The 15,089-nt window shown below is 38.1% G+C and overlaps 1 protein-coding gene across 8 annotated transcripts in view; it reads left to right on the forward strand.

Moving 5' to 3' along the window:
- The first annotated feature begins 5,694 nt into the window (after positions 1-5,694).
- Positions 5,695-15,089, forward strand: part of LOC128234681 (ceramide synthase 4-like) — a 28,166-nt gene continuing 18,771 nt past the window's right edge. For 2 of the 8 annotated variants that reach the window (XM_052949086.1, XM_052949141.1), the window contains exon 1: positions 5,695-5,855. The gene's annotated coding sequence lies outside the window, so the exon portion shown is untranslated. Of the gene's footprint in view, positions 5,856-5,917; positions 6,069-14,005; positions 14,025-14,080; positions 14,202-15,089 lie in introns of those variants that run through there. The other 6 variants (XM_052949113.1, XM_052949157.1, XM_052949094.1 and 3 more) reach the window with 6 other exon arrangements.

The following is a 15,089-nucleotide window of genomic DNA, read 5'->3' on the forward strand; positions in this document are numbered from 1 at the left end:
ATACTGGATAGCGACCCCCACAAGCATACTAGATAGCGACCCCCATAAGCATACTGGATAGCGACCCCCACAACCATAGTGGATAGCGACCCCCATGAGCATAGTGGCTAGCGACCCTCATAAGTATACTGAATAGCGACCTCCACAGGCATACTGGATAGCGACCCTCATAAGCATACTGGATAGCGACCCCCGCAAGCATTACTGGATAGCGACTCCCATAAGCATACAGGATAGCGACCCACATGAGCCTACTGGATAGCGACCCCCGCAAGCATTACTGGATAGCGATCCCCACAAGCATAGTTGATAGCTACCCCCATGAGCATAGTGGATAGCGACCCTCATAAGTATACTGGATAGCGACCTCCATAAGCATACTGGATAGCGACCCCCATGTGCATAGTGGAAAGCGACCCTCATAAGCATACTGGATAGCGACCCCGCAAGCATTACTGGATAGCGACTCCCATAAGCATACTGGATAGCGACCCCCATAAGCATACTGGATAGCGATCCCGACAAGCATTACTGGATAGCGATCCCCATAAGCATACTGGATAGCGACCCACATGAGCCTAGTGGATAGCGACCCTCATAAGCATACTGGATAGCGACCCCCCGCAAGCATTACTGGATAGCGACTCCCATAAGCATACTGGATAGCGACCCCCATAAGCATACTGGATAGCGACCCTCATAAGCATACTGGATAGCGACCCCCGCAAGCATACTGGATAGCAACTCCCATAAGCATACTGGATAGCGACCCTCGCAAGCATACTGGATAGCAACTCCCATAAGCATACTGGATAGCGACTCCCATAAGCATACTGGATAGCGACTCCCATAAGCCTACTGGATATCGACCCACATGAACCTAGTGGATAGCGACCTCCACAAGCATACTGGATAGCGACCTCCATAAGCATACTGGATAGCAACTCTCATAAGCCTACTGGATAGCGACCTCCATAAGCATACTGGATAGCGACCTCCATAAGCATACTGGATAGTGACCCCATAAGCATACTAGATAGCGACCTCCATAAGCATACTGGATAGCGACTCTCATAAGCATACTGGATAGCGACCCCCATAAGCATACTGGATAGCGACCCCCATAAGCATACTGGATAGCGACCCCATAAGCATACTAGATAGCGACCCCCATAAGCATACTGGATAGCAACTCTCATAAGCCTACTGGATAGCGACCCCCATAAGCATACTGGATAGCGACCTCCATAAGCATACTGGATAGCGACCCCATAAGCATACTGGATAGCGACCCCCATAAGCATACTGGATATCGACCTCCATAAGCATTACTGGATAGCGACTCCCGCAAGCATACTGGATAGCGACTCCCATAAGCATACTGGATAGCGACCCCCATAAGCATACTGGATAGCGACCCCCATAAGCATACTGGATAGCGACCCTCATAAGCATACTGGATACCGACCTCCATAAGCATACTGGATAGCGACCCCATAAGCATACTGGATATCGACCTCCATAAGCATACTGGATAGCGACTCTCATAAGCATACTGGATAGCGACCCCTATAAGCATACTGGATAGCGACCCTCATAAGCCTACTGGATAGCGACCCCCATAAGCATACTGGATAGCGACCTCCATAAGCATACTGGATAGCGACCCCATAAGCATACTGGATAGCGACCCCATAAGCATACTGGATAGCAACCCCCGCAAGCATTACTGGATAGCGACCCCCATAAGCATACTGGATAGCGACCCCCGCAAGCATTACTGGATAGCGACTCCCATAAGCATACTGGATAGCGACCCCCATAAGCATACTGGATAGCTACCCCCACACGCATAGTGGATAGCGACTCCCACAAGTATACTGGATAGCTCTCGAGTGACGACATCAGTTCGACGAATACGGCTCCATCTCAAGTAAACTTTGTTGTACATGAACTGACTTCTTTCATGGTATAAGAATGTATTTGTAATTCCGTTTAAAATAAATAAGCAACCATTCTATTAATTTTGTAAACATTATTATTTCAACCAAAATAAAGATGTTGATAAGGGGCAAGAACTTCCATTCAAAGTAGTGATAATATTGTGCTGCATAATTTCATTGGTTGATGTAAGACATTAACAACATCAATATGTCATAAACAGCATCAAATATGTCGCGAAGAAAGCATCGAAGACACCGAGGCAGTGTTCTTTTGACCAAAACGGGAGCAATATTGCAACTATTTCCCGAGTAAAGACTATCACCGAAATGTGAATATTACCAAATGATATACGTATAATACACTCAGTGTGACGCACCAAATGGATTTATGGAACTTTATATACGCCTTCTGCAGAGGGCAAGTTGGTTTAATTGACTTGAATTTATTGAAACGAAGCGCAAGCATGAAGCGAAGATAAACAGTCTAATGTATGGAAAGGTATTGAAGCAAAAAAAATGCATCTTGCATCATCGGCTGACTTGCACTTTTTGCTTTCTCTCTTGATTTGTTATTAGAAGGTTTATTTGAGAATATCAACTGGTTTTGCACATCAGCGTTTGCATGAAGTGTGCATGCGTATGTTTTCTAAATAACCGCTGGCGGTCAATTAGTAATACATTAATTAATCGCTATACAAAAGTGTGTTAAATATTCTTATTTCAGCTATCGTTTTTCTCTAGCTAGCTTTATAACTTACTTTTTGACTAGCTTTCTTTCCTTGCTTCGTTTCCCAATATGCAATAGAATGACAACTGGCAAGCATCAGGGCGAATACTGCATAACCGAATTTAGTAATCATGTTGAAATACGTCTTAAAATACAACCTAAATTTTCAGCCAATGAAATTGCAGATCGGCAATCATTAGTACAAGGCTTTATAATTAAGAGTTTATACTTTTGCGGGTGTTAAAAGGTCTGACCACTGCCACTTATCTGATACAAACTCTCTGTGTCATAGTTTGCGTTGACATGCGTCAGCCAATGCTGGTTCTATTCTAAGTCAGTTATATGACCTGAATTAAAATCTTTATGATTAAAAAAGACTCGTTCCCTACGCTCACTCTGACCTATTCTTAATATCTAAGATTTCAATTCCTGCCCTTTATCTATTACTTATACCATTGTCTGTGCTTACAGTGTCGCCAATTTCCTCAATTGTCTAACAATAGGTTTTAGATACGAGACGGTGACGGTTGCTTCAAAGTGCTTGCTTACATGTGCTTTTTGGTCATTAATAAGAGAATAAATTGTTTTTTTAATGATTTTAACAGATTGTCACTTCTCCGTTATTAACTTTGAAAATAAACTGAATGGAATATAGCATCAAGCCAGATTACCAATATAGCTTTTGACCTTACTATTTGCTCAGATGACGAATTATGGATACAATTAGGCAATATGTACACGTCAGAAAGTGAGATGTAATTTTCAGAAAGCAAAATGTTGAAGTCAGACGCCAAGATGTATTTTTTGCTTAATAACTTTCCACACTGTATCATAAAGGTCAATTTTTGTGACGTGTTCAATTATGTTATACCTGAAAGTAGTGTGCCAAATGCCATAAAGTACTCGATTTAAGAATGTATTTAATATGTAATATCGTACAAACGATTGTAGAGTGTTGGTGGTAAAATGTATTCGTCACCACCCCCATCAATCTCATTGTTGAATTGAATTGAACAACAACAACCGCAGCAGCAGCAACAACAACAGCAGCAGCAGCAAGAAGCTGTTTCAACAGAAGCAGCAGCCATGAATAGTATTTTGAGTAAAACTTAGTAACGTTAACAGAGTTAGTACATTGCAAACAACACATTTTAAATCGCGAAATGAATCATTTTACATTTAACATCATGGTTTAATTAAGCATGTTTAGAACACTACATACATCTGTTCCTTTGAAGTATGGCCATCAGTGCGCAAGGAGTGTCAAAATTTCACGCGAGGAAGATTCATCAATTAACGGTCGGGTCGGTTTTGAACGTTCAAAATAGATCTGTCAGCCTGTGAAAAATGGCCCCTGGGGGTTAATTTTCAGTTGGGTCACAATGTAATGTCTCACTGACCTGATGCTTGTATACTATTTAGTTTGCGATCGCTACATGTTTAAAGTTAATGTTGTGTATAAAGAAGTCATTATTAAGTTGATGTTAAGGTCCAGCTTATAAACACGTCCTAACCAAGTGTTGTGTTAAGTGGTGCCACTTCAATAAGATGCCGGTATTGACCTTTCATTAAAAGCTGTGTCAGTGGACAAAGATACGGTTCTACTCGCTGTAACAGCTGTAAACACTCACAGCCAACACTCGTTCAATATAGTAATATAGTGTGTGACCTCTATTAAAGCTGCACTCTCACAGATTGAACGTTTTGACAACTTTTTTGTTTGTTTTTGTCTTGGAACGAGCCAATTTTTGCGAAAATTCATGGAAGCCAGCTATATAAGACTGCTGACAAAAAATTAGATCGCCGATTTTTATATTTAAGTCCAAAAATTGATGTTTTGTGCATTTTTCTTAAACCGTTAGTAACGGTTTAAGCCATAAAACATGAATATCGAACGGAAATATGAAAATCTACGATCTGATTTTTTGTCAGCAATCTTATAACATTGATTGGCAGATATTTACGCAAAAATTTGCTCCTTCCTAGACAAAAAATAAAAAAAGTTGTAAAAATGGTAAATCTGTGAAAGGTGCAGCTTTAAAGGGGCACAAGAAAGGTCGATGGAAAACCGTTTTTTTTTCGTTTTATTTTGACTTATTTGACTTCAATGATAAAAACATATGATTTGTATACAAATAAAGAATGTAAGCGATTTTGGTGATTTATTTATTATTTGGGAAATTGTGGCCTCGTAGCTTGTAACTGATAAAACAGCAACAGCATTTATATGGGCTAATATTTTATTATCTGCAAAATCTGTACAGTTTTAAGTTGCGTGAAAGTACAGTGATACATTTGTTCACATCAGGGGCAACACTACAAATTACAAATCCACTGAAAGTAGCCTGGTGCAAGGGTCAGTGTTCACTTCGCTTTCAAACTCTAGCATATCGGTCTATATTTTTGTATCTGTCCATGCGTTTACCGTATTTTATTTTTATTGCTTTTTTCTTCAAAAATGATATAAGAAAAAACGGAGACCATCATCGGTTGTTGCATTATTTTGTAACCTTGACTGTTTCATGATTCATTATAAGTGACCTGTATTTATATTTTTTGGGAAAGGGCCGTAACTGATGTTGGTAAAACTCGTGGCCCAATCCCTTTGCATGTCCTTGTTATATGAACGTAAGCTTTGTTACATTGCACCGTTTCTGTTCCTTTGTTGTTATCATCATCATATAATGTGAATCGTCATGCAATAAAATATGTTTAAACTAAACTAATAATTTACAACTTATACTTTGCATACCAACTATCGTAGACTGTCTTTCGCGTTTTGTTTTTGTTTTAATATTACTAATGAAAAACAATGAAAGAAATAACTTACAACACTATTTTTTTACATTTTTATGACATAAAATAAAACAGTATTTTATTTGCAAAAAGACTAAAAACATTCGCATCATGTCAGCATCATCGTCGTTGCCGTATATAATTCATATGTGAAGTTTATCTTCTTTTTCTTTAAACCGGCGGCTATGCTACATTGCTACGTTTACCGTGCTTTGATTGTGGTTTGGTGGCAAGGCTGTGAGGCAGCCAGTCTATGTTGATGCTGACCCTGAACCGTATCAACTTCAGCGGTTAAATGCATCTAAAGTATTGAACAGTGGTGGTAAATCAGGTGATAGGGAGTCTGAAATTGGAACATATAAAGTGTAGCTATCTGGAAAACCACACAGGTAAATAACTTACTATATTCACTTGTATATGAGTGGGCTAAATTGACATAATTATCTACAGTGTATATGATTAATATCTGCGTTTGTTTTGTATATGAACGTTGTTCAGTGGCGTGATGTTATAATACACCATATGTTAACGATTGTCGTGTGACTGTACAGCGGATATTACAGACGGTATAATAGTGATAGTGAAATGTGAGTTGTTTTACTGTGAGTATTGATTGTTTGTAAATTAAACTTTGTTGATTGGGAGACATGAACTTTTCTTAGGTAATGAAATACTAAATACACTTACAAATGATGCATTATCACGAACTCACTGATGTACATGACAAAGGTGATCTCATGTTTACACTGGCGTAGCTCAATGTAGGCACTATAGGTGATTTTTAAACTGGTATTTATAAAAAGTAAAAAACAAATCCATTTAAAACTAAAGAGGTAGAGCGAATATACCTCAGGTATAAATAATAGCAAGTCTTATGTTGTAGCGTTATATTTCTTTTCTATTCGAAGATACAGTGGAAAACGCCCATAAGAGCATCCTACATTTAGAAAATAGCAATTACCAATAACAAACCGCGCCGGCACATCAATTCTGGTGTAGCTACGCCCATGACTTTATTTGCCGAAATATGATGCTGATGTTCCTGATTACCATATCTTAAACGTAGAACTTTAGAACCATGTAATAAGGATTCCATTCAATACTCCAATAAGTGAATGATAGATGTCTTATGACCTGGCATTATTTTGGTATCAATTAGGGGTTATGTGTAAAGTAAAAATATGTTGAACTAATACTTGACATCATATTACAAACATGCGTTTCGGTCATGATATAATTTCATGTCCCTACTTCAGATATATAATAAGTATCAGAACTATCAACTGCACTCATTGTATCTATATTTTCGGTTATTCATTTTCCTTATTATATATCGGCAATTATTGAATTTTCAATTAGGCTGTTTGGGGGGGGGCCTGAGGGGCATTACAGTTTAGCATTATTGTTAATGGAAACATTGGCTATTAAAACTAACGTACTTGTGGGTCGGAAACTTTCATGATATCGTGTTTCTCTTTCGTTATCATTCCGTTACTATATTGTGTATCGAATTTACTTAGGCATTACTTTCAACAACTATAATGGAACGTCAGTTTAGCTAGAATTATTGGTTGCTAAGGTTCTAACAGCTTAAATATTCTATAATACACCACCAGGATGTGCTACATGCTTTAACCAGTATATAGGATGCATCATTAAATTAAAATTAGTGTTAAATGGTCCTTGAATAACCTTACCGGTCTCCATGATAGATGACGGCCCCAATCTAACAGTAATAATCATGACACGTCAAGTTTCAATCTTAATCGCAACTGATTTGACCTGAAAAGACTGCAATTCGACATGATGTATGTTAGTGATATGAGAGATCCGACATGTGGGTGATGGATGCACAACAAAATGATGAGTGTGCATTGAGTGAACATGGCGAATGCACCTGTAACGATGTGAGAGGACTAACTGTGTTGTCAGGGGTCCGTGTCAGTAAAGGTCCTCGTCGCATTTGGTCGTGAATTGAAATTATGTTAGTGTCATAGTTTATTTATTATTTTGCTATTTAATTGAGTGAATAAATGAACATAAGCCTGTTGTTTTTTTTCAAATTAACAATATAGGCCTATTGTTCTGAAGTTTGTTAAAGTTAACTGCATAGTTAACGATGTCGTTGTAACCTTCTAGAGGTGATATATCTTAGTATGTGCTTATATACTTAGATAAGACAAACATAGCTGAATCATTTATCACAATATTTGTGGCAAATACCGCAGTTCACATGTGTGTCCATAGAACTTTTATAGTATTGCAGATTTAAAAGTAAACAACGATCCAGTTAACTTAAAAAATGTTCTGAACAATCTTGCAGAAACAAGAAAGAATCAACATGTTACCATTTCTGATGTTTATACAGGTTTTAAGTTACGACTAAAGTCCGACTCTTAGGTGTTTACGTGCATCCAGATATAACTGAACTAATCGTGTACATTCATCGTACATGATGTCACATTTAGTGAGTTACCTTCGTTGGTATGCAGAGCAAAGATTGTGTCATAGTGATACATAATTGTGCACATGTATATTTGAATGAAGGTTGACAGTGGTCTGATCGCAGATATGGCCAGCTCTCACGCAATAATATGTTGGTTCGCCACCCATAAGTGCAAAGGGATGCCTTCTGATAGATTCTCAAAATGAACATCAGGACTGGTTTTTTATCCAGGAAACAGACTCGAGCGCGATCCTATAAGCTGTCAACTTTTGTCACAATTCAGCTAAATAAGATTAATCACTGAACTACACGTATATTTATGTCATTTTAAGTAGAGCTAAGTTAACTCAGTAACTTCAGTAACTCTAGAAAGACGCGCATTTAGGGTAATAAATGTCACTGTTTTAAACTTCCTTCTTGACCAGTAAAAAATAAGACCCACCCACAAAACCTTCTTAAAAATTAAATGCTCAACAAAACGCAGCTTAATACCCTAGAGTTCAAGGACTGATTCAGATCTCAACAGTGTCGGCCTAACTCGTGCTAAGAAACGCTTATGTCTCTCTCAGATCTTTAAACAGTTTAACGACTGAACACTGTGTTCGGCTCACATTAACATTACAGTGTTCAACATCCAGGGCGTGTTCACATTGAGTCAAAAGTTCAGGCGTTTAACAGTATGAATATTTCATTTTTTGCTTGTCTGACTTTTTTCGAAAAGATTTTTACAGAAGGAGGGTTATTACCGCTTGCAGATTGAGACGGGTGCGCAGCCCAGTGCACGCCCCCTCTGAACGTGTTCAAGTTTGTTTTTATAAGTCAGTATGAAAAGGGTGTTCCTAAATGCAGCATTTCAGACAAGAATTGCTAAAATATGGTCTTGAGAACGACCTCAAGCTAATGTATTCATTAAAACCATGTATTGTTCGTCTTCTACGTCAGTGAGGGCGGGGGGGGGGGTACTTTCTTGCTTGCGCTCCTAAGATGCGGCCCTTTTACGCCGAATCCGTCCCTGAACTGCATAAAGGAAGTCGTAATAACAGAATAAAACAGTTTTAAGTGTGCGTGGGGATTGCAGTTAAATCAGGTTTTGTTAAATAAATCATTTTCTTTTCCCCACTCCCAACTTTACACGGAGTTAAGTGTTCGTTGCGCAAAAACGTATATGGGAGTTTATACATCCATCTTGTAAACATGACATTGATCTTAAACGTCCTAAGTACGCGTATGTTCGTGAATCATAAGCACATGACAACGAATTATGTCAAGATATATTTAGCATACCTATATTTATAAGGCCTGACTGTTTGACATCTTTTAACATAACATTCCCTAACAATTACTGGTTACTCAGCTAACATCTTCATATCAAACATATGTGAGTCACATACATACTCATGAAAATACTAACTGAAGAAAAAATGAAACATGATAACAACCAATTTAGTTAAAGAAGAGGTTAAATGTTTGCAAAAAGTATGTTGACGATAGGTTTTCGAGCTCAGTGGGTTTACATTGACATTTGCAATAAAGCAAACAGTGAATTGTAGATGCAATAAAACCCATCGTATATGGATGTATCATTATTCTCAATAGACAAACATCGTAATACTATATTATATCATGCAGTTCCGTACAAATAGTCCGGTTGTTTTCACAAGCATAATGTATCGTTTAAAAATATGGTTGCGTTCAAAACAATATGTTCGTACCGATTTATGTCTGGCATAAGTAATAATAACTGCATCCAGAACCCAAGTTATTGAAATCATACACGAGCGCTACTGCGTGAGACACGAGGTCACGAGGTTGCTTGGTGATGTCACTGTTCTGTACCATGATGCCAAAAACAACGTTCAATTAAGTGGCGTGTATAAGTGTATATCGTTGTAATTTATCTGCACGCTAGTTATTGCACGTCGACGCTCCGCCTACTTGAATCGGAAGCTAATATGAAGACAAAACAAAAGAACACACTCTTAAACATGAAACAATGTATTGTTGTAGAGAGTTTACCTACACTATATGTATGCTTTATTCTCGTTACAAGGGGCACTTTCCGTCGTCGATTTTGTTTATAATTTCACATACGTGCACTGTGGCAACGCTAGGTACTTGAGTCACTTGTCTCGTTCGATTACTATGACGTTCAGCCCGTCAATAGAGGGAATGAATTGATCTTACTACGTAGTTATTCTAATTGTATTTGCGCATCCTAGCCTCAGAAGTTTATTTATGTCACAAGGGAAGACGTAAAACAGGTTGGTTTGAAAAGAACAGGCATTTATGTTCAATGCCAGACGTATTTGTTAAAAAGCATCTATTATTACGTAAAATGAAACGATAATGACAAACAAATCGCCTGCCATCCACCCTCCACTAGAATGTATAGCGCAAATATAAATCACGTAATATGTTACAAATATAATTTTTATTTTTCTCTTATTTGATTCAAACGTTCACGGTTATGTATCAGTCAGTTGTAATCCACTGCCCAAAGGTCCGGGGAAAAGCGGGGAGTTTGACTTTCGGTCCAGCCTATCTCAGGTAAAATCCCCGCCCTGAGGGGACAAACTGCTGTTAAATCCCCGCAAAAAGCCCCCGCACCTGGGAAATCCTAGGTTAGGCTCATTCCCCACTACTTTCGGCGCGAAAAAAAACCCACCGCATTTATTCGGCACTGCGAGGCCACCTGCAAGATAAAAACACGGCCCATTTTCCCCGCTATCCCCGGTATATCTCCGGATCCTGGGGAAGGGGGGGGGGCGTGGTTACAATTACCTGGTGCATTAATATATTTAATACAGCCGTCCCTGTGATGCAATCTACAATATAATATTTTCTAGTCAAAACGCATAATAAATGCAAGATTATAACTTGGATTTTTAACAGATTATTTTTGTATCAATGCATACTCTTCTTAGTGACTGAAAAAACCCACAACATAACTGTACTTGTCAACTCTATTCATCACTAAAATATGAATGTAATTTGATAAAATGACTTATATCTATTATATTCGATAACATCGGTTGAAATGGCCGTTAACGGTCATTCACGTGACAGTTTGATAACATATCAATTTATAGTTGATGAACAGCTGGCTGGCTATGGTTTATTTCAAATTGTTTTCTAGCACTATATTTTGCAGTCTTGTATGATAGGTTTCAATCACGCAAAAAAATGGCTCATTCCAAGACTAAAAAATGTGACAACGGTCAATCTGCAAGATATCAGCTTTAACAAAGGATTCGATCAGAGCTCTATTCTTCACATGTGTTTAAGAATTTGACAGGAAATGCTTTATTTTGCGTAAAATTTAGTAACGATTTTAAATTTCGGATGACTGTAGACCGAGATTGTGTTATAATGAATAGCTGCAAGGTTTTGTTTGGTGTTCGTTCATAAAAGCTAGAACAATAAGTCATTTTCGACATTTTTGCAATGTTGCCAAAATCAATTATGTGACTTAGTACCTTAAAGCTATCAGTGGCTGTGTTATTAGCCCATTTGCGTGCTCATGGGTTATAAACCCATGTAATCACATGAATATTTAAAGAACGTGGAGCCATGTTTTGAGAAAAAAAGACCAACTGACTTAACGTAGTGGCGGCAGTTTATATTCCATTGGGAAAGCTAGCGCACCTGACCTGGCGTTCATTGCATTCATTTGATTAGATTTATATTGATTGCATATTTTTAAAATCCAAGTCCCAGTGTGTGTATACCACGTGATAAATTACATCATATATATACTATGTCAGAAGGCAACATTTTGCTTAAATTGAAGACTTAAAACAAGGCTAACTTTTCTTTTACTACACCATTTTAAATGAAATAAAGGGCAGTCTTTGTCGCTTACAGAGCCCTGTTCTCGTTGTATTACCTGAGTTTGATAAGGTGATTAGTTTCATCAAACACTTCGACAAACCTGTTTCGAAAATAATGTTTTGACTGCTCCGTCAGACGGCGGTTTTGTGAAAAGATTTGTCGAAGAGTTTTAAGAAGCAAAACTCCCAATCAAACTTAGGTAAACGACCGAATGCGGGGTTTCGTAAGCGGTGTAGACTGCGTTATGTTTCATTTAAAATGGTGAAGAAATCGTAAAGTTATTTTTGTTAAAGTCTTCATTCGAAGCAAACTATTGCCCTCCGCATTTATGACGCAATTTATCACGTGGTATACACACACTCAGTCTTGCGAGCCGTGCGAGGTGTGATTTTTTTCTGTTGCAGGATACACGAGGCGCAAATAATTTGTTTGTAATGCACCAGTCAATTGTAACCACGCCCCCCCCCCCCCCAGGTCCGGGGGTATACCGGGGATAGCCGGGGAAAAGGGCCGTGTGTTTTTACTTTCCAGGTGCCACCGCAGGGCCGGGTGACCGCGGTGGTTTTGTCATAGCGCCAAATTTAGCGGAGATTGGGCCTTATATAGAGTCTCTGGGGTGCGGGGGCATTTGGCCGGGGTTTAACCATCAGTTCGTCCCCGCAGGGCGGGGATTTTACCCGGGGTTGGCTGGACCGCAAGTCAAAGTCCCGGCTATTTCCCGGACCCTGGGGGTGGGGGGAGTCGTGGTTACAATTGACTGGTGCATAATGTTTACATGACTGGTTGTAGGGTGTGGTAGACATGTACATTTTTTACCATTTATTCCAATACTACGTTCAGGTACTTACGTACATATAGCATATACAAACAACATTTTTCATCGACGCAATTAATTAAAATGCGAACATTTAAATCTACAAAATACGGAAGTGAATCAATGTAACATTATTTTATTCGAGTGTAAAGTGTGACACTCATGAACTATTTTTATAAGGGAATATATCCTACTGAATATTTTGGAATTTCATTGAGTAACATCTTTTAATGCAAACTTTATACTTGACCGACTGACAATTTATTCTATGAATAAAATCAAATTATACAATCTGACGCTGGTTTAGTTGCAGATTTATGAATTATGTAATAGTTAGATGACACGAAGTGAGTTTTTAATGAGTGAGCATAGGTTATATTCTAATGTTGATTTTATCATATCCTTGCTATTTCGAAAAAAGGAAAATCAAGATCGAGTTGATACTGATTTACCGAGCTGTTTATGATATGAGTTAAAATGATTTTAGCACGTGGCGATGGATTATATTTTACGTTTGAGGTTATGCACCAGTCAGTTATAACCACGGCCCCCAGGTCCGATGGTAAACCGGGGATACCCGGGGAAATGGGCCGTGTTTTTACTTTCCAGTGGCCCCGCAGTGCCAGGTGAATGCGGTGGATTTGTTTCGCGCCAAAAATAGCGGTGAATTGGCCTTACCTAGGATCCCTAGGGTGCGGGGGGATTTAACCAGTCCATCCCCGCAGGGCGGGGACTTTACCCGGGCTTGGCTGGACCGAAAGTCAAAGTCCCCGCTGTTCCCCCGACCTGGGGGCGTGGTTACATGGTTGCATTAGGTGGTGCATTAGGTTGTGAAGTTATTTGCATAGTATATGAATTTGGCTATAGTTTCTTTTTATTTCTTTTTTATGTTGTTTTCATAAGGTTTTAAATGTTTTGTAGAATTGCAGAGTTGCAATAATATGAACTGAAGTGTTTTCGTTTAAAACAATATATTAAGATCACCATGACACTAGAAGAAAATGATAGTCTGAGATTGCAGTTAAAGCATAGCCTTTCTGTTTTCTCGGTGTATTATTATATCTGCCTGTTTCGATGCTTAATGAGTGTGCACTCAGACTAATTCTTATGAAAGCAGTGCGGAATTGTTTTTAATTAATTAACTTCATCCAAGCATTCCTAAATATATAAGCAGTATGTTTCCAGATTAGTTGTATTGTTGTTGATTCTGGCATGCCAAATTTGCTCATTTGTATCGTAAATTAGTTGAAATATAAGCTCTATTGGGACGTCGTTGATACTATAATTTCCCCAAATGTAGCTCAGCCCATGCAGGTCAATAGTTGTTTTATCAATTGTCAGCGTTTGTTTACCCATGTATCATCAACTAAAGATCGAAGTATTGAATATGATTGATATAGAATTCAATCTGTACTCGACTTGAGTTGATGGGTCCAATAGTTTATCATTAATATCTTTCTGTTCATAGTAAGTGGCGTTTACCATAGTTCTAGGTATCGAGCTCTAAGTGTGTTAATTGTTTTCACATTTAATAACTTTTCGGCAGAATTTAGTGTTTATAACTTCTATATGTTTACACTCGTGGATATCTCGGTACCATAGTTTAATATTGGGACGACAAGCGAATTGAGGAGCTTTAGTTTGGTTGGTAGTTCATTTTTATTATTTATTATAAACAAGTTGTGAAGAAAGTGCGATGCATGCTGTGCAATTCGCTTGTGTTGAATAAATGCACGGCAAGATAAAGGTAAATATTAACGATTTCTGTTTATGAAGACCAGAACAGTAATAGGATGTAGGCCTTCCTTCGATATCATGGCTTGGGCTTGTTTCTATGATTGAGTGTTAAGCCCCATGCTTGGCGAAAGTGGTGTATTTGCGTTAATTAATCTTGTGAAGCCCGTGGGCATGTCCGAATACTACCGCATCGTCTACGAACAAGAGCATTAAAAATTGCGTTAAATTAAGACATATTTCTAGAATTTGTATTAATACTGGTTATAATGTCATTTAGGAAAAATCAGCATAATTTATACTTGATGATAAAAGTAACGCATTTATCGCAATTACAAAATGATTCTTTTTCATTGGATCGTTATTTGTTGTTGTGTTTATTCTCTTTTTCCGTATACTTTTAAGGCGCATGCTAACATTATATTGGTTCATTCATTTATAGTTTGGTCAATTGATAATCAATCAATATTTTGGGGTATTTCATCGAGTTTTTTTTTGCGTCGTGAGTGATTGCTTTTTTAGATGTTTCTGTGCAGTTTTATCGTATTAATGATTCTTCGTTTGTTAAAGGAGTGGTTTAGGTTTCTCGGTTATTCATTTTTGTTAGTGTGAATATTATTGGCGAATGATCGGAGAATTCCGGTGATTCGATTATTTCAAAATTTGAATTAAGTTAAAATCATTTAAATGAAGTATTACATAATCGACAGTACTTTTGTCCCTGTATTCTTACAAATGTGCAGCTTAAAACATCATTTTATCCTGTCCATTCCGGTGATTTATAGAGATTTATCAGTG

This window comes from Mya arenaria, chromosome 1, assembly GCF_026914265.1.
Source record: "Mya arenaria isolate MELC-2E11 chromosome 1, ASM2691426v1".
NCBI classification, from domain to species: Eukaryota; Metazoa; Mollusca; class Bivalvia; order Myida; family Myidae; genus Mya; species Mya arenaria.